The sequence below is a fragment of the Plecotus auritus genome, assembly GCF_963455305.1.
Source record: "Plecotus auritus genome assembly, chromosome: 5".
In the NCBI taxonomy this organism is placed as follows: domain Eukaryota; kingdom Metazoa; phylum Chordata; class Mammalia; order Chiroptera; family Vespertilionidae; genus Plecotus; species Plecotus auritus.
Window position 1 is genome coordinate 67712540 of NC_137776.1, and position 20235 is coordinate 67732774.

A 20235-nucleotide genomic window follows, 5' to 3' on the forward strand; every position below is an offset into this window, starting at 1 on the left:
TTTAGGCCTGATCCCTGTGGGATTCCCTGTGGAATCAGGCCTAAACTGGCAGTCGGACATCCCTCTAGCAATCCAGGACTGCTGGCTCCTAACTGCTCACCTGCCTGCCTGCCTGCCTGATTGCCCCTATCCACTCTGCCTTCTTGCCTACTCATCCCCAACTGCTCCCCCCCCCCCCACAGCCTGCTCGCCCCCAACTGCCGCCCACACCGGCCTGATCGCCCCCAACTGCCCCACCCTGCTGGCCTGATTGCCCTCAAATGCCCCCCCTCACTGGCCTGATCACCCACAACTGCCTCTGCCTCAGCCCCGCCACCATGGCTTTGTCCAGAAGGATGTCCGGAAGGTCTCCTGGTCTAATTAGAATATTACCCTTTTATTAGTATAGATTTCAATGGCTACTTCATAACACACGATACATATATATCCATGCTCCCTCAAACCTCCCAAATGCCTCAATTCTCAGTGCTCAAGAGCAGGGGTCCTCAAACTTTTTAAACAGGGGGCCAGTTCACTGTCCCTCAGACCATTGGAGGGCTGGACTATAGTTTAAAAAAAAACTATGAACAAATTCCTATGCCACTGCGGGCCCGGGACGAGTCGGCTGCTAAGCAGGACAGGCAGCGGCACCCAGCAGGCCGGATAAATGTCCTCGGCAGGCCGCATGTGGCCCGCGGGCCGTAGTTTGAGCATCATGTAAAGAAATCTGCACATCCGAGTGAGTGAGCACAGAAGCTCAACTGTCAGCTAGCCAGGCTGTGATATAAGCCCTGACTGTCAAGGTCAGCTCCTTCTCCAGATTTTTCAGATCACTCATATTCCTGTTTCTATGAAGCATGCTGGCTTTTTCATACAGTTAAAGGTCAATTTCTCCCCGAGCCTCCTTACACTACCGAGTGGAGAGAAAAGGTGAGTACAGGTGGTTGAGGGACTCACTTCTCAGTTTCCAAATAACATAGATGCATTCCTTAACACAAACTGAACAAAGGGGCCAGAAAGAGCCAGCTGCAGCCCATCTAGTCTCTTGTTCCTCCAATGAGGAAGATCTGTGCCTCTAGTTCAAGTGGTTTTGTCTTTCTTTCTTAAAATGCTACAGGAAAGAAGTTAATTAGAAGGCCTGAGCGAGCAGGAGCAACCTCCACAGTGACCTTCGTCACTACCCTCCTCGTACCTGCCTTAAGCACCAGTGCAACCTGTCCACAGTAATACTGCACAAGGGGGGTGGGGGAGATGGGAGCCGTGGGGACCAGAGAGAAGAAACCTAGGATATTCTGTTTGCATCTTTCTGACACCAGTCCCCACCCCTAGTTACACCTTTTCATGCCAGACTTAGGATAAAATCCCTCTGGAAGATAGCAAAACACACTCTAAAGTGGCATTCAAGTGTCTAAGCACAGCTTCAGCCCCCTGCACAGAAGGCAAAACCACTGAGCCTGGCTCCTCCGAGCCTGGCTCCTGGTTAAGCAGTGATCTTTATCACAAGCCCAATGCTTTCTCCATCATCTGACTGGGGCCAAAAAGTTTTCATTTACAAGCTACAGTCAGATAAAAGCGCCTTAAAAAGGCTTTCAAGGTGGAGAATTCTTTTTTTAATGAGCATATTTAGGTTGCTAAGAGTGAAGTTCAAAATTCAAGTCACATGTAATAGGGGGAGGAGAAACCTGATGTTCAAATACATTTTCCTCCCCTTTTGAAGTAATTTGTCTTTAAAATTTCTGTGAAAATTCTACAGAGTTGCCCAGAAAACGGCACCAACCATCTGTAAGTAAAAACAAAAGCTCTCTGTAGAATATATATCACAGGTTCAAAGCACTTTGGCATCGGCAGATTGAACACGTTATTAAAAGAATTTAACTGCAAGAAGAGCTCCCATAATTACACAGCAGCTGGTCTAATGTTGACAAAACAACTTTTAGAGGCTTTCAGAAGCCTTAAAGGCTAATCAATTAAAAAGGCATGAATAGTAATGTGCATCCCATCCTTAACGTTGCGAGCTGCCTCTCCTGCCAATACAGCCAGGTTTTCATTTTGGAACAATCATTTCTTACATCCGACAATTAAGCCGAACACATGAACAAATTCTAAGTTGTGTCTAGGTGAGACCATTATACTTAAAATAAAATAACTCCATAAAACTTAATTATAAACAGTGAACTTAATGAGCATTTCTAAAGTAGCAAAGTTATTATCAAAATGCCAACAGCTCATTCCAGAGTTTGCACTTACTTTACCAAGAGCAGGCAGAGAAGTGTTTTGGATTACAATCTACATCGGCCAACGATATGCTGGAGGCATAAAGTAGGAATGAATGAATGAATGAATGAATGAATGAATGAATGAATGAGTCTGTACACTGCATTCAGAAACACTGACTTAATCCCCTGAGATATGCCCAAGTCGTCATGTAGAATGACCCGCTCCTAGCAGAGGCGGTTTTCTCTTTTGAATCCCTTACATTCAGAGAACTAGAAAGGATTTTATATATTACTGGGTCCAACCTTCTGTAGGACCCAGCATACTTTTTCTATGAAGGGCCAGATAGTAAATAAGTTAAGCTTAGTTGGCCCTAGGGTCTGTCACAACTATTCACCTCTGCCATTGTAGTGTGAAAGCAGCCACTCATGAGGCTTAAACAAATGGGCACGGCTGGATTCTAATAAAACTATATTTATAAAAGGAAGCAGAAAGCTTGATTGGGTCCATGGTCAGCAATCTGCTGACCCTTGCTCTCCTTGCATGTGTCCCCCCTTCCCCATTCAGGGACCTGGGAGGCTCTTTGGGAACACCTCCAGTGAGGGGGCTAGCCCCCACCTAGCAGCCTCTTCTGTTTTCTGAAGCTTTCCCTCCTTTTCACTGAAATGAATCTCGAAGCAGCTTGCCAGCACACTCACATCTTCATCTTCTGCACACCGGGTCCTCTCCTAAATCACTCTCCCTCCCCAGAGTGCTCTGCATACATGGGTCTACAAAAACCATTTCTGTAAGTACAGAAAACACCACCAGTTTTGCCTTCTGGAGCTCCAGATAGTAAATACAATGGCCCTTCCACCTGACGGCCCTGTATGTCTTTGGAGACAACTGTGGGATACAACATTTCCTGTCTGCACCTCTCATCTGGGATCTCATGGCACTTTTTATTGTTAGTTTTCTTCTTCCATGTACACAGTATTTTCCTCCTCATTTACTAGTAGATGGCAAGTGAGGCAGAGTCACTGGCACATAAGTTCTATTCAGTTTTATGGTTGAGAGTGGCAGAAATATCAATCTTTTTACATCCTTCTCTGTGAATTCAAGGGGGACCGTTACTGATACAGGAGGTGGACAGCTCCTCACGGTACCAGTGTGACTGCTAGTGTGTCAAACTCCTGCAGGTGTAAAACTGATCGCTGAGAAGCAAAGGCCTCCTTTCTCTCTCTGACCACCACTGGGATCTGGAATATAATTTCAATGTGGCATTCTCCATAACACCAACATTCTAACCGAGAACTCTGAGGCTGGGCCCACGGTCTGTCCCTGTCACACCCTCAACCTTCCTCCTTGCCTTTCAGTGTCCTTATCATAGCGATTTTAATATCCCGTGCTAAGTGTCCCTCTCCTTAACAGTCCCCTCCCCGGAGCACAGTGCCACACACCCCATTGGTATTTATGTGAAAGCACATGTAGGCCTTCAATAAGCCACTCATAAATTTCAAAAATTAATAAAAACCTTAAGAGTGCTCCTTATAAATAAGCAATCCTCCTCAGGGTCAGAAATTGGTCCCTCACAAGAATTCCTACTTTCAAGACACTAGTAAAATAAGTATCACAAAATGTTGCCTCTAAAGTCTACTCCTCAGGATAATTCTCTTTTGTAATCAGTGATAAAATATTCAAATATTTAAATTAGCTATTTTGAATATCATGCTTGTTTAATATAAAAAGTCTTTAAGTCCATAGCAATTACTCCATCTCACTTATCATCATTCCACCTTTTTCTGTTGTCTTCCCCCACTAGCGTGAAGGGCAGGAGAGAGGTATTTCATAAAGTCCTGTTCTATCTCCAGTTGCATAGTGCAGCTTTAGCTTTGTGTCTGTACATGAAGGATATGTTTGTGGACACTTACCAGGGTGGTGGGGAGGCCCCAGTAAGGGCAGGGTGGGCATCTGCCCACCTCATGTCCCAGAAAACCCAAGGTAAGTCATCGAACCTCACATCACCCTGCTTGGCCCAGGAGGATGACTGGTTAGCGGAGACGGGTAAGATTCCTCAGGGAAGGAACAACCTAAGACAGGCACAGTCGCAGAGGGGCCATCAGGAGAGAACTTGGGGATCAACAGAGGTGGGGCACAGACCCTCACCCCCCCAACCTTGCAGGGGCCTGACCCTCACCCCGTCTAAGGGCGGTCTCCTGCCCCCATGGCTGCTTTGCTTCCCACGCCCAGCTCTGATCGGGACACAGGTGACAGACAGAGACTTGGCTGACAGCAGCTGCCCTATATCTAAATCCAGCCTAGCACCAGGAATGCTCAGGGCCTACTCAAGAATGCACATAATCCTTTCCACTAATATTTACAGGGTAAACTAAGATTGTTGGTAGAGTATTAAATTTGACAGTAAAATAATAATCAAGTTTTCAGATTAATTTAAATAGGCTAATTGAAATAAGTGAATATTCAAGAAAATTTAATTGTACTGGACAAAAAGCTGTTCCTAAAGTGGTAACTAAAATTTCTATTGGTAGTTCATCTCATGGTAAAATTCCTGAACATGCAATGAAACTAAAGCAGTCATCTTTTTGTGCAAAAAATTAAAATTTAAAGTTATCAAGACTGCATTATAAAATTTACAAAAGCCTCCATTAATCAAAAAAGGGGGGATAGTAGGGTAATATAATGTAAGGAAAAATATCCTATAAGTAAATTACATCTAGAAAATGTTTACTTTACAAAATTAATTTTCATTTGTAATGCTAACAGCAAGACACCCATGAAAAACACACATGGTGTCTAAATAAGACAAAGGAAAATCGTGTGGGCAAAAATAAAAAGGATCCCAAATCAATTATATAGAAAAGATTCCTTTATTAACTTTTGGTCGAGAATATGTTTGTATATTTTCAGAAAACAACTCCAAGACCATGTGGATTCCTGCAACAGAGAGGAATTGACAGGTCTGATCCAACCACGAAGACAAGAGGAGAAACAGTCCAGAGATGGAAGACGCTGACAACTCCTTGCCATGCTAGCAGTCAGCAGCTGTGCGTCGCAGCAGGTTGCCTAGGACCAAACCAGAGAGGGTCGGACCTGCATTGCCACCATGTGCCCACCATCTAGATATCATTGCTGACATGTACACATAAGGAACTGTTTGACATTGAAACGGGGACTCAGAACTGTTGGACATTGAAATTGGGACTCAAACATTTTTTGTTATTATACATTTATTTCTAGTCTGCAGAGGCAAGATTTTTTAAAGGAAAGAAATGGGGGGAAAATAGATACAGAGGCAAAGAAGCATTGAACAGACTGTCAAACTACAGCGGGAAGGCAGAGGAGGTTGAGAGGGGGAGCTGTAAGAGATCAACCGAAGGACTTGTATGCATGCATATAAGCATAACCAATGGATACAAGACACTGGGGTGGGGGTGGGGCAGGTAAAGGCATGTACTGGGGGGTAGGGGAGGCCGGGGGGAGGTCAATGGGGAAAAAAAAGGAGACATATGTACTACTATTTGTAATACTTCAAACAATTAAAAAAATAAAATTAAATTTAAAACATAAATAAATAAATAAAAATCCAGTTCCCTGACTTTATTGGCCACATTTCAAGAACTCAGCAGCCACATGCAGCTGGTGCCTACCACATTGGCCAGTGCAGATAGAGACTGTTTCTGTCACCACAGAAGAGACTAGAAAGTTCTACTGACAGTGCTACGGGACTCGCCATACTTCTTTCCACCCCACACCTAGCGGGCCTGACCCACAAACTGCTGAGGCCTGCCAGGCTTGCTCTCGGTAGCTCCTTGAAACCCAGAGAAAAAATGGGGACATGCAACTGTCACACCTGGTTATGCCAAACAATCAACACCACATTGTTTTAAAGGCATTCTTTAAGTAAAGGGAACAAGGAAATACATAATTTGCTCTTACCTCAGGGAGTTCTGCCAAAGTCCACAGCTTTTGCAACTCCATGAGAAACTTTTACACAGAATAAAAGCAGGACTTGATTCTCATCTAGATTCTAGTAAAAAATAATAGGGGGAGAGGGAACAAGAGGCAAAATTTCTCTATTTGTTCAGAAGTTGGCATTCTTTGTATTATTTTATGAAGTCCATTTTTGCTTTAATTATCACTTGACTTCAGGGGGGAAAAATGCAGTTTTTTTTAATGAAATATAACCCCAGAGTTCCAGGGATAGGACACTAATTAACCTTAGATTTATCACCAGACAAGTAAAGCTATTCAGTAATTTGCCTGTAGGTAACACAGCATATAATTTTGCTCAGGTTTACTGAAGTAGCCATTTCTCTAAAATCCAAGAGTAAAAGAAAGTTGCTAATAAATTTTACATTTCCCACGGAGTTACTTTGGAGAACATAAAATTATGGGAAGAACTAAATTCAAATTCCAGGCTGCTTTCTGAAAGATGAGATGACCTCTTGATCATCTATAAAGTCTGCAAAACATCTGTTTTGATAACGTATGTATTTAAAATTCCCCACATGTCAGTTTCAAGTTACTACAAAATATAAGGCAGCACCAGCTGCAAGGATTAAGAGGAAAAGCTGTTAGCAAAGTGTTGGAAAATGTTCGAGATTTTAATGGGACCCAAGTCTCACTACCATTTGCGTATCACGATCCTAGGAAACAGACTGAACAGAGACTGGACATCCTTTCTCTTCCACGTGTGAGAAACCTACCAGGATCTTGGTACATCTTCCCTACTACCTTCCTACTAAGGGACTGCAGAGCGTTTAATCTTGGTACCCTTTAACCCAAATGCCCTCCCCTCATTATTTCTACACCCTCCAAATATCACCCACCTGCAAGGACCCATTCCATGAAAGTTGCTCCATCACTTCTAGCCCACAAATCCCCACTTCTCTGCACCTACAGAAACATTAAAGGACCACACAACTGCCACTTAATTGTCCTCCCTCTGCTCTGCCCATCACCTCCTCTCCTCCTGCCTGTGGATTGGCTCCTGTTTTATGGTCTGTACAGACATAATGAAGCTCCCAAAATTATATATCAGCCCAGATCCCTTCCCTAAACTCCATACATATTTCCAACCACCTACTCCATAGCTCCATTTGGAAGCCTAATAGGCATCTCAAATGTCAGGTGTCTGAAGCTGAGCTGCTCCTCTCCCACATCTGCCCCTACTCAGCCTTTCCATCTCTGTAAATGACAACCAACCCTTCCAGTCATGGGACCCCAACACTTGAAACCATCTTGGACTCTGCTTTCTCATTCATGCCCCATCTCCTGCCCTTTGGTAAATCCTGTCTCCTCCACTCTTTCCAAGTCAACAAGGAATGCCCCATTTCACCCCCTCAATCTAAGCCAACATCATCCAGATTATAGCAACAGCCTCCTTCCAACCTTGCCCCTTCCCTCCTATTATTTATTCCCACAGTAGCCAGTGATCTTTTAAATCATACATTTTATCATGTCATTCCTCAGTACAAATTATTTCAATGGCTCCCCAACTCACTTGAAGGAAGGAAGGAAGGAAGGAAGGAAGGAAGGAAGGAAGGAAGGAAGGAAAGAAAGAGGGGGAGGGGGGAGATGAAAGGGAGAGGGAGGGAGGGAGAAAGGGAAGAAGAAATGATATTTGTAATAACCTCTAAGTCTGGTATGATGGGTAGCCTGACTCCTTATGACCTTTTGCTACTCTCCCCCTGACTTATTCCACTCCTGCCACTGGTCTCCTTGCTGTTTTGAGAGCAAGCCATACATGACGCCACCACAGCACCTCTGCATGTCTCCCTGGAAGGCTCTTCCTGCAGAGGTCCCCATGGCTCTCTCCCTTACCTGGTCCAGGTGCTCACGTGGCACCTTCACAGTGGGTTCTTCCATGACTACCACATTTAAAGTTACCAACTGGCTCCCATCCCCTCTGACATTCCCTCTCCCTCTTCCCCACTTTAGTTTCTCATAGCACATATTACCGCCTAACACTGCATATTTTCTTTTTTTTTTAATCCTTGGCCAAGGACATGCTTACTGACTTGCGAGAGAGGAGAAGGGAAAGAAAGAGAGAGAAACAGCTATGGGTTGCCTCTATTAATCCCCTGACCGGGGATCAAACCTGCAACCCAGGTATGTGCCCTGACTAGAATCAAACCCACAGCTTTTCAGTGCATGGGATAATGCTCCAACCAACTGAATCACAGCAGCCAGGGCACTGTGTATTTTCTTATTTATTTCCTTATTTTCTGCCTCCACCCCTCTATGATTTTTGTGAGTTTTATTCACTGCTTTATCTCCAGATATTTTTGCCTGTTTCATTCACTTCTGTTTTTCCACCTTAAACTGTGATTTGCACGAGTTGGTCCTCAAACATTTAAGGAGACAGAAGCCAATTCCAAGTTCCATAAGAACAGATGCTGTGTCTTATCCTTCCTTTTCATGCCATTGGGTAGGGCCCAGAAAGAAAGTAATTGTTGCCTGATTAGTGCCATGTTTGCATTGGCAAATGTAAAATATCAGGTGATTCAGACTGTTGGACATGCTAAATGTAGACAGTGTCGATGCAATATTAAAATATGTAACTATTTTTTTAAATATATTTTATTGATTTTTTACAGAGAGGAAGGGAGAAGGATAGAGAGTTAGAAACATCGATGAGAGAGAAACATCGATCAGCTGCTTCCTGCACACCCCCCTACTGAGGATGTGCCCGCAACCAAGGTACATGCCCTTGACCGGAATCGAACCTGGGACCCTTTAGTCCGCAGGCCGACGCTCTATCCACTTGAGCCAAACCGGTCAGGGCAAAAATATGTAACTATTTTTAAAGCATTTCAAAACTAAACTTAAGCTCATAATCTCTATTCAAGTATGAACAATTCTCAAAATCACCACTAAGAGGCAATTTCTTAAGTGTTCCCACAAAATGACACAAGTATCTACCTGAAAAAGATGGGAAAGGAAACTTTAATACTGTCAGGTGGGTGAATTACAGCAAACAGAATCAATGTCAATGCCAAGCCACATAACAAGTCATTTGGGTTCTTGTGCCAATAGATTGGCAAGCTGTAATGTTCGTGATGACCTAGACAAATTGTTAGGAAATTATGGAAATTGGGGGAATACAACAGAGAAAAGAGGAGCCTTTCCCCTCCCCTGTCATCTCTCAAACAACTAGTCTTTAACTAGGAAAACTTACTTCTGAATAAGTCTGAGCAATGGCAATGCCAGGGTTTGCAGTGAGTGATGAACTCGTGCACTGGTCACATGTTTAAGGGAGTAGAAAAGGTGGCCTCTAAAAATGAGAGAGCTGAATTAAAACCTGAGCACAGCATGGCTTGGAACTCTCACTGAGACAACTCAAGGAGGCGAGAAATGAGACTTCTGAAGCAAGCCAATATTGTCTTTTATCACTTGGGGGGAAAAATAGCTATCAATTGTTCACCAAATTTCAAAACTCAATTTAGGGTTTAAAAATAAAATAAATGTATACAGCTAATTCCAATTTTTTAACAAGACAAGAAAACCTAAATAGGAAAATTGATGTCTCATCAGAAATAAGCTTGATTCAAAAAACAGAACTGTTGACAAAGATTCTTAAATATTTTAAATATAGGTGGAGGATAGACAACCAAACCTTAGAAATAGAGCAAAATGTAAATGTAATGTACTTGTAAAGGGAAATTAGTCTCCAATTTTGGCTTTTGTATCTTTAACATATAAAGGAAACCAAACCATAGTCCACTATAAATTGTCTACTGTAGATTACCTATACGTTAGCTATAGATTCCAATTACTCTAATTTTAGAGAATTCACAAACTACAATGATTACAATATGAAAAAGAGCCATTGTGAATTCTTACTCTTTCTAACCCCAAAATATTACAGAGGCCCACGGTGTATTCCCCCACCCTAACAACCTCTGGAAATGAAGCTGTTTCAGTAGAAGGAGGCATAATCCAGTCCTAGGCATGCCATGCCCTGGACCTCTACACATGCCTCCACTCCCTTCTCCAGAACACCCCAGCTTACACCAGCTCCTCTTTGAGCAAAGGGTGAATCTGGCAGGCGCCAAAGATCAGTATCGGTGGGGCAAGGTGTGAAAATATCTGTAATCCTGAAGATGAAGGGAAGAACAGTGCACATTTGTATGTGTTCAGTATTCATCTTTTCATCTTTATGTTACAGCTCTGTGATTAATTGCATTGCTTTGCTCAGGAATGCCTGTCAGAATAAAATCTGGGTCTTTTATAAACTGCTCTTTTCTGAAATATTATCCCCTCTACTAATATAAATGTTTCAATAGTGTGTGTGTGTGTGTGTGTGTGTGTGTGTGTGTGTTTGTATTCGGGAATCCATTATTTGTGTTTTGACTGCATGTGACTTTGCATAATCTAAATAAATATAAAAGTAGAGGGGAAAATGCATAGCTTGCAGGTTTGCATTATCTCAACAGTGCTGTTCTCTTAATGTAGATGCAGAAATTTTCTAACAGAGCACATTTTTGATCGAAAGGTTTATATACAACACAAACTCTTCTAGAGAAGAGGCAAGGCTAGCTAGAAAAGATACAGGAGGACAGGCAAATGGTCTAATTGTGGATTCACATAACTTCAAACCCAGAAGGACCTCACACAAGCTCGTCTGATATTTGGTGTTGCACAGGACACTTGACCTTCAAAACGGGTTCCATTGTCAAACAGATTGGAATTCACTGAATGGTGCACCTCCTTTCAGATGTTTAGAGTGATCTCTCAAATACTAAAAGTCCTGAAAAGTCTTGCAATAAAAAAATATTATTTAACCCATTATTTCCAGATATATTTGACCATCGTACATTTTTTCCTTCATTATCTCACAGAACAGTGTCTCTTTTGGAAGATCCTGCTCTAGAAATGCTGAGCTTGTACAATCATTTTATAAATGAGGATACTGATGTTCAAAGAATAGCATGATGAAACTTTAAACTAAAAGTGGGAAATAAAAATAAGCAAATATCCCAACATCTTTCCTTTCTGCCCTTACCTCACTACAACATAGTTGCCTCATCTGTGCGTCTGTCTCAATCCCCTGGGATTCTTATATCCCTTCAACCTTCACTTGCCTACTTGACCAATATATGTAGCTACATATATGAAACCAGCCTGGATTCATTCATTAGCCAGCATGTCCATCCCCTCTGGGAACCCTGTGATCTTTCGAACTCTAAAGGTGAGACAATGACTTACCAAGGGAGTGGCTTTAATGGAGGCCAGGGCAGGAACACAGCCCATAATTAAGGTAGATAGCGATTGGTAGTTCTCTTCAAATTTATTTCTGTTTATTTTAGGACTTCACAGATAAGATCAGAAGCAGGATCAGAAAGTTTTCTTAACCCAAGTATAAAGTGGTGATCTTTTCTTTATTGTAAGTCTTTTAGCTCCTTCTTGTCTTCTCTCTTTCCTTTGCCATTTTCCATGCTCAACCTTATTCAGTACACTCTTCTCCTAGAGAGATCTGAAACCTTCATGCAAGGTCACCACTGCTCAGAAGCTATAAGAAATGAGTTTACCTGCCTGTCTTCAATGCCTTCTGGGTGCTATAGCACTCCACACTTCTGCAATTTGTGTAGCCTCGCTGAAAATTACCCCTTCTAGCAAAGGTCTCTCCTATATAGTTCCCAAGCCAAGAAGAAAGCACCATTACAAAGAGTACCTTTCTTTAAAATGCTATTCCATTATATGATATGTATTATCCTTCCTTTAGAAAGTTGAGCCTCTGGAGTAGCTTTGGTGGGAAAAATATCTTTTTCATCCTGTTGATTTCCACTTGCCAGGCTTGCCTACACCTAAGACTAACAATGTTGGCAGCAGTAGAACATGAACCCTGAGTTGTTTCTCAGAACTGGGTGGAGTTGATGCTGAGCCAGCCACATCTCACCTGGTGCTCCTCAAAACAACATTGCAAGTCAGCTGGCTGTGATTCCAATCTATGACTGCAGAACAGGAAGAAGAACACTGGCTATTAGAGATTAAGCAGACCTAGCCTTGTGTAGTTCTCAGTTTAGAAAGCGCCAGCCCTAACTACATAGAAACTACCTATTCACTTTTAAAAGCACATGCCATTTAGTATGAAAGTGTAAAGAAGCCTGCTTTTGATTTCCACCTGTGAAGATGGCATTCCTAACTTTCCCAAGTCCTAGGTCATGGTGATTAATGGTTTACCTAGAAGAGATTCTATTCCTAAAAAACAACAGCAGGGCAGTGCCTTGGAGAAAATGGTCCCAGCTTGTGGTATTTGTTTGTTCTTCGTGGACATCCAGAGACTCAAATTATCTGGCAGTTGTCATAAAATACAAAAGCTATTCTTTTCATTTAAACCAGTCTTTTGTGATCCCCGCCCCTTCTCCTCAATCTTTACAATCTTTTTTCTCTATGTAAGTTGTGATTCTATTCAATATATTTAATGAGGGCTTACTCTGTGCAAGACAATATGCTCATGCTGGCATTCAAGAGAAATAAGGTATTATATAAGAAATAAGCTAGACTTAAAAAGACATTATGTCAGTTCAAAATACAGGTATAAGTAAAAGAATAAAATTTACACTGATGGGAGAATCAGGAGAAAGGGCTTCTTTGGGGAAATTGCACTTGAACTAGGTCTTGAAGAATAAAAAGGATTGTCAATTGAGAAATAATAGATAGAAAGACACTCCTGGCCAAGGACACGTTTGACCAAGAACAAGCCAGAATTGCTGCAAAAGTTCCTGTGAACTCACTTGGGTGGGTTACTGGGAATATGAGTTATAAGAATTCCATAAAAGCAAATTCTTCTATGAAGTTATACATAAAAGAGAAAACATGTACTTCTAATACTATTCCTTTGATCTTGTATGAAAAGACACTGCATAAATACAGAATATTGCTTCTTTTAAAGTCAGTATTTTTAAGTGTTAATATTTTTATACACTTGAAAGTAAATTTTTGCATCTTCAAGATGTGAAACTTCTTAGAAATTAAATGTGTTCTGCATGGAGAATTAAGTCAAAGAACAGCTTAGCAAGAATAAATTTAAGGGAGAGGTGCTAGATCTTTTATTACAGATCTTATGGTCTTAGAAGCCAAGAACACTGTCTGTTTAACTTGGTTTGGTCTAAATAGCAATATTATGCCACACTTTCAGTTGCTCAAAACTATTTTATTAGATCAGCATTAATGGACAGTTTTAAATGTCAAAAAATATGTTGGTTCCAATTCATCTGGGAATTTAAAGTTTAATGAGGGCAACCCCATGATTTTATAGTTCAAGCAAACGAAGCCCAGACAGTGGGTGATTGATTTGCTAAAGGTCACCCAGCTAGTTAACGGTAACCAGTTAAACTGAAAGAAACTAAGTAACTTGTCCAAGGTCACACAGTTGGCAACTGATGGGGCCAGAATTGCAACCCAGGATATCCCAGGTTTTTAAGTTTTATTCTACATTTCCTCTCTGCCAATGAAAAATTAACAGAATCCCTCACAAGCAGGTAGAGTCCCTTAGATGAAAATCCATAAATATAAAAAGTAGAGGATAATAAATGCTACTATTTTAAGTGCAAGTAAGTGTATACATTATCTAAATTGCTTGAATAGCAGAAAGGAACTGGTATTTCTAGATGTCTCGATGGAAACTTAAATAATGTATATATTTGCTAATTTATTATACTATTTGCTACTGGGAAAATTAGAAAACAAATGAAATGAAAATAATCCAATCTTTATTTCTCCTGCTTTATAGGTTATAAAAATATTGAGAAGTATATTTTTGAATGTTCACCCAAAATCCTACCACTCAAACACATTAACCATATTGTTATTTAATCATTTAGAATACTTAAAGGCATTTGTTTTGATAATTCAAGTAAAAATCATGATTTAAAAAAAATGGCAGAGATAGAAGGATAATCTTGGGTTTATGAATTCTTACATCTATGACTTCTTAAAGTCTATCAAAAGATGAAGATTTCACGCCCAATACTTTCATTTCACCTAACAACCCATTATATGATAATCATTTACTAGTCTGCATATACCAGTCCAAAAACATAAGGACATGAAATAAGAGACAGAATCAAGTGGCAGGACCTGGATCAAAACTGGAGAATAAGCTAGAGGATCCTTGGTGACCAACACAAACCATATTGGTGGCCTAGCAGTTACTGTGGTACAGGAATGGCACAATGACTTACAGATCACAACTAATTCAGACTTGAGTGAACCATAGGACTTCAGAAGATAAAATGGGCCCTAGGGTCTCTTCTTATTTCAAATCTCTGTAAGTCTATGGGAGCTTTCAGCCCTTTCATTCAATTCAGAAACATTCAACGTATGTATTGGGAGACTCCTATGTGCCAGGCACCAAGGCAAGCATTATGGAGTCAGAAAGGAAAGAAACAGACTTGACCCCTGACCTCATGGAGCTTATACAATAGAAAGAACTCAGCAATCTTTCCATTAACTTGGCACTTCATATTCTGATAGCTATGGAAAAAATAAACACCTTTCGATTTCTCAGTTCTTACTATCTAAAGAAAGCATACCTTTTCCTAATACCTAATACAATAAAAAGTATTTAAACATGCTGCCTTTTATATATAGGTAATTCAGGGGGAAACACAGCACATTTTTCAACTACAGATTTGTAGAAGACATAGAAATGATAAGCAAAAGAGCTTTTCTTATAATTAGACTATATCAAATCTGAAGTTATAATACATCTTATTTTCATAGCGCTTTTTCTTATAAGAGCAATACATGTTCATTGTAGAAAATTTGGAAAATACGGTAGTAAGACAAGAAAAACATTTGCAATCCCATAATACCTAGAGATAGTCACTGTTAATATGTAGACATTTCTTTCTATATAGATGAACTGATAAGTAGAGATCAATTACTCATCTTTAAAATGGTATCACACTAGTATAGAATTTTATATCCTACTCTTTTCTTAATATTGACTTTAACTTGCAGACACACTTTTATTTAGAGAACTGAGAGAATGTTATCCAGCCATGTTGACTGCTGATGGAAATAGAATTTAAAACCATCTCCTACAGGGGACTCTTTCCCCCTCCCCATGTGGGAGTCTGTGCTGTGAGATTCTTTCCCCTTCCCCACGTGGGAGTCTGTACTTGTTTTTCAATAAATTTCCACCTTTGCTATAAAAAAAAAAAAAAATCCCCTACAAATGTGCTTGACTTTGCTTTTCCCAAGTATATTTATCTTCAATCTTCCATTTTGACTTTAATTTTCTTCCCATTTGGGTTGTCTTTTAAGTTATACCTGTGGTTCAACTTTATCAGCCTTGTTTTCACTTATGAATAAGAACTGCACACCTTCTGTAAACTTTTATAAAATTACATGAAAACCATTCCCAAACTACTTCCTGGAAGAGCCTATTTGTCCACTTAGAAAGTGTCTATTTATTCCCAGTCTTTGTTTCTTCTTTCTCTGCCAAACAAAAAGGTCATTAACAGGGTAAGAACTGGGATTTGAAACCTGGTCAAGCTTTTTGAAAGTTAAAAAATATCACATTTTTTGTAGCCTCAAACATATTTCCTGCTTTAACTGTAATACATTATTTCCCTTTTCTATAAAATAAGTTGTATTTGCTGTAACCTATGTTGCTTTGAATACTGATCTCCCAACTGTTTACAAGGACATGGATTTGGTTTGATGGTTCCAGGTCCTCCCTAAAAGGCTTACCTAACAGGAGCCCCCAAGGATGCCAGTCAATGCCCCAAAGAGCTATCACCTACATACACACTACGTATCTTCAACACACTTGGGTGATTGCCATCTAGTCTTGGTGATTTATCTGCATCGAGTCTGTTGATTAGGTCTGGAATATCCTGAGCATTTGCCATTTCTTCATATTACCTCTAGTGTGTTTATTGCATTAGAAAGTCTGGGTGTAGAGCCATTACTCAGCAAAATCAGAAGCACAGAATTCATTTACACTGTATATTCTTTTTATCTCTGAGTATATGTTTGGTACGATGTAAGCCAAACATATACAATTCTCATTTCACAGTACTTAAGCGTTTGTCTATGTATTCCTAGTACCTAGAGCAATGCTGGCATACAGTAGGTGCTCACTAAATATTGCTGCATGGAGAAATTGGAAATCTGCATGAGTTATGTGCCATTATTATTCATGCTTTACACATAGGGAAACTGAAGCACAGAGAGGTTCAATCACTTTCTGAAGTCCCATGGTTAGTATATGTGAAGCCAGGACTTGGCCCAAGCCCACATACTAAATCAGAACTTATTACTAGTAAACTCAATACCCACCTATTTTAATGCAAACAAAATTAATTCTAATCATCTTAATAAATAATATGCAATGTCAATAATAAATACTGTGAGCAATGATTTTCTAAGAAAAGATGTGCAAGAGTTGAGTTTTGAACAAATACAGTACCCCTCCCCCACATCCGCAGTTTCACTTTTCTCGGTTTCAGTTACCCATGTTCAAACACAGTTTGAAAATATTAAATAGAAAATTCCATAAATAAACATTTCTTAAGTTTTAAATTGTGTGCCATCCTGAATAGCATGATGAAAACTCTCACAGTCCTGCTCTGTCCCTCCCGGGACATGAATCATTCCTTTGTCCAGTGTATACACACTGTATATACTCCCTGCCTATTAGTCACTTAGTAGTTTCCTCCATTATCAGATCAATTGACTGCTTTGATACATGTATTCAAGTAACCCTTACTTTGCATAAGAATGGTCCCAAAGCCATTCACATAACTTTTAATATAGTATTGTTGTAATTGTTCTATTTTATTATTAGTTATTGTTAATCTTTTACTATGCCTAATATCTATATTAAACTTTATCACAGGAATGTATTTTAGAAAAAAACATAGTGTATATTGGGTTCAGTACTATCCGTGGTTTCAGGCATCCACTGGGGGCCCTGGAATATACACCCTGCAGATAAGGGGGAACTACTGTAATCAGAAAGATATCTGTAGGCTCCTTGCCACCTATGCAAGTAAAAACATGATTGCTCTTTAATCAATGTTTTCTGTTGCATTTGTACACTAGGTAACGAGGATTTCAGGACTTTTAATAAGTGGGTGTGGGGTGTATATGTTTTTTTCCCCAGAGCAGTTCTGGGTTTATTTAAGTAATCTGTTTTGTCAATTCTTTTTAAAATAAGAATGGCCCTAATAAAATAAGCATTTGTTGGGACTTCATTATAATTGTCAATAGAGTTTATGAGTAATCTGCTTATAAAGTGGGAGACTTACATGTTTCTCAAACTTCTCTGCCACTACTAGTCACCTGATTTCCTGAAACATTGCCATTAATACATCATTCTTTAGGGTTTTGATTAATTATATATTTAACAACTCATTGATGAAAATAATATACCCCTTTGAAAAGGGTAGTTCCTTAAAACCATTATTAGCTTTCTCCTTAAGTCTTTATTAGCTCACACCTTAGTGGGAATGGCACATAATGGTCCTGAAGCCATGGGTTAAATAATAAAAAGTGGTGCAGAAATTAGAAGTAGAAAGACACTAACGATGTAGCCCAGCCTAAAGGAAGGAAGGGAAGGAAGGGAAGGAGCTAAGAGGAAGGGAGAGAAGAAATTAGAAAAAAAACTTGACTGGAACTCTGCGATTCACCTTGGAAAAGTCACTTAATATCTGAGAGCCTCAGTTGCTCCACCTGTAAAATGGGGTTGATAAAACATGATTTCTTAAGACACTTTAGTAGCAGATCTCAATGTACCATGTAAATTGTACAGCATAATGCAAGTATATATAGTATGGTGTTTTGCCTGTAATTATCTGCTTGTAACCAGCTCATTTATGCATTCTGTAACATAAACATTAATATTACAAAGACTGTCAACAGCTTCAAAATATAGCCCTATGAATCTTACCCACCTTTCTTGTCTGGAAGCATTTCCCATATGTTTAACCCAAAGAACCAATTCACAAATTTAACAGCCTTTGTGTGCATGCAAGCTCAGAAAGCTTACTGTGTGCTCTACCGCCTAAAGTTCTGTAAAAACCCCTGTTTAAACAAGAAAGCCTTTTTAAAGTCCTGTTTCAGTCTGTTGCCTTTGGTCAAGGTGGAAACTAAAATTGAAAACAGATAGATGTTTTACATTTAAATGGGTTTAACATAAATGTGCATTGAGCTATTTCATGGACGATTGCACAAATATCTTTTGCAAACTTGGTACACGTGAGCACATATACAGTAACCATTAATGTCTTCTAGAGAAATAAGGTGCAGATCCAAAAATTTAAGCACCTACCTCGAGTCCTTTCACTCGAAAGAAAATGTAATGGCTTATGGGAATTGCTCTAATAATATCATGGCATCTGCAATGGCTGGCCAGAGCAGGGCAAAACCGAGCATATGTCACAGTAAGTCAATTTAACAAGAAATAAGCTTGCCCCTGGAGAATCTGAACTCCCTAGCCTCCCACAAAGAAAATTGAATTTTGGAGGTCACACCTTGGGTAGGTTACTTAGGGAGGTCAATGCTATTCTACCAACAAATCGCTACCAAAGATCTGCTCCCTGCCTCGACTCCTCACCCACCCACCCCCCATCAAAAAATTGAAACAAGTCCTTTAGTCCCCGAGGAAATGAAAAATGATTGTGATACTTAAGATGCCAGGGACCAGACTGAATAATCATGTTCAAACATCAAGTTTTGAATCGCGAAGTGAGAAGCAGAGTGGATACTGGGGGGCGGAGAGTGGGGAGGAGAGGAGAGCTGATGAGACTGGTGGGAGTCAGAGCGAGTCAGAAACACCATCAGAGAGCTTTAGGCTAAAATAGACTGTTTCGCCAAATGTAAATCAACCGAAATGCTGTTAGGGAAGAGAAAAGCAAGTCGCCAAGTCAAGCCTAGGCGCAGCCCTGGCTGAATGGGTGGACTGCCCCTCGGGGAATCGCCTGGGTGGGTGGTCTGAGGGCCAGGCCAGTCCTAGCAGTGGTTGGAGGCGCCCCAGCTCACAGCACCTTGGGCAGAGGCTCTGGGTGGGTTCCGCCAGGCCACGGCCGCCGCCCCCACACCCCTACCCCGCCAGCCCGGCAGCAACATGTGGGGCGCTGCCACTCGGCCTCCCGGGAACTCCCTACGGCTGGAGTTCCTGGAAGAAACACGCTTGGCCCAGGGAAGGGGCTGAATTACTCTGGGGGAAGATTTCTCCGGCGTTGAACTTGGTAGCTCCTGACATTTCCATCCCAGCCCCAGCACTACACACACGCGCGCACACACGCCCCTCTGGACCTGTCCAAGCTGCGCGCAGTGCCCGCTGCTCACTCCCGGGCAAACGCCGGAGCAGGAGGCAGAGTCGAGGACCCCAGCTCCGTTGGTCCCGGGCGGCGGTCTTAGCACCGGGCAGCTTCAGGGACTAGCCCACTCCCCCTCGGCCCCGGCTCCGCTTTAGTTCGGGCCGCTGGCACCAACCCCGTGTCCCTTTGTGCTCTCCCGGGAAGCTCGCCTCTACTCACCCGGGCTGCGTGCGGATTCCGGCCGCCAGCGGCAGCCCGCTGCCCCATCCCACGATCACTGCGGCGCCCGCGGAGTGTGCAATGCGGAGCCCCGCCAGCGCGCGGCCGGAGCCGGGAGTGCGGGGTGGGAGGAAGGGAGGGAGGAGGCAGGGAGGGAGAGAGACCGCAGCGGGGAGGGGCGGGGGGCGGCGAGGGGCGCGCGCGCCACTCCCACTCGCGCCGGGCACTCGCTGCCGCCTCTGGCCGCTGCCGGCCAGCCCGGTCTCACGGGCCGAAGGACCAATCAGCGCGCGCGGGGGGAGCCGAGCCCTCCGCGGGGTACGCTCATTGGCCCGGCGCGCAGGGCCCAACTCCGGGAGTGTCCGCTGGAGCCCCAAGTCTGCAAACTCCCGTCCGCAGGACCGACCGGCCAGGCACCCGTGGGGCGCCCGGCTCCGCGCCCGGGCTGGCAGGGTAAGTGAGCCGAGTCCGGCGGGCGGAACCCGGAGGACTGGAGACCTGCCCGTGCATCCCGTTCCCAGGAGCGTTCAAAACCAACAGTGTT

General features: G+C 41.9%; 1 protein-coding gene across 2 annotated transcripts in view; it reads right to left on the reverse strand.

Moving 5' to 3' along the window:
• Positions 1-19946, reverse strand: part of LYPD6 (LY6/PLAUR domain containing 6) — a 121323-nt gene extending 101377 nt beyond the window's left edge. The window contains exons 1-2 of one of the 2 annotated variants that reach the window (XM_080668248.1): positions 19692-19748; positions 6130-6220 (exon numbers count right to left, since the gene is read on the reverse strand). The gene's annotated coding sequence lies outside the window, so the exon portion shown is untranslated. Of the gene's footprint in view, positions 1-6129; positions 6221-19691 lie in introns of both variants that reach the window. The other variant, XM_080668247.1, reaches the window with a different exon arrangement.
• Positions 19947-20235: the final 289 nt, after the last annotated feature.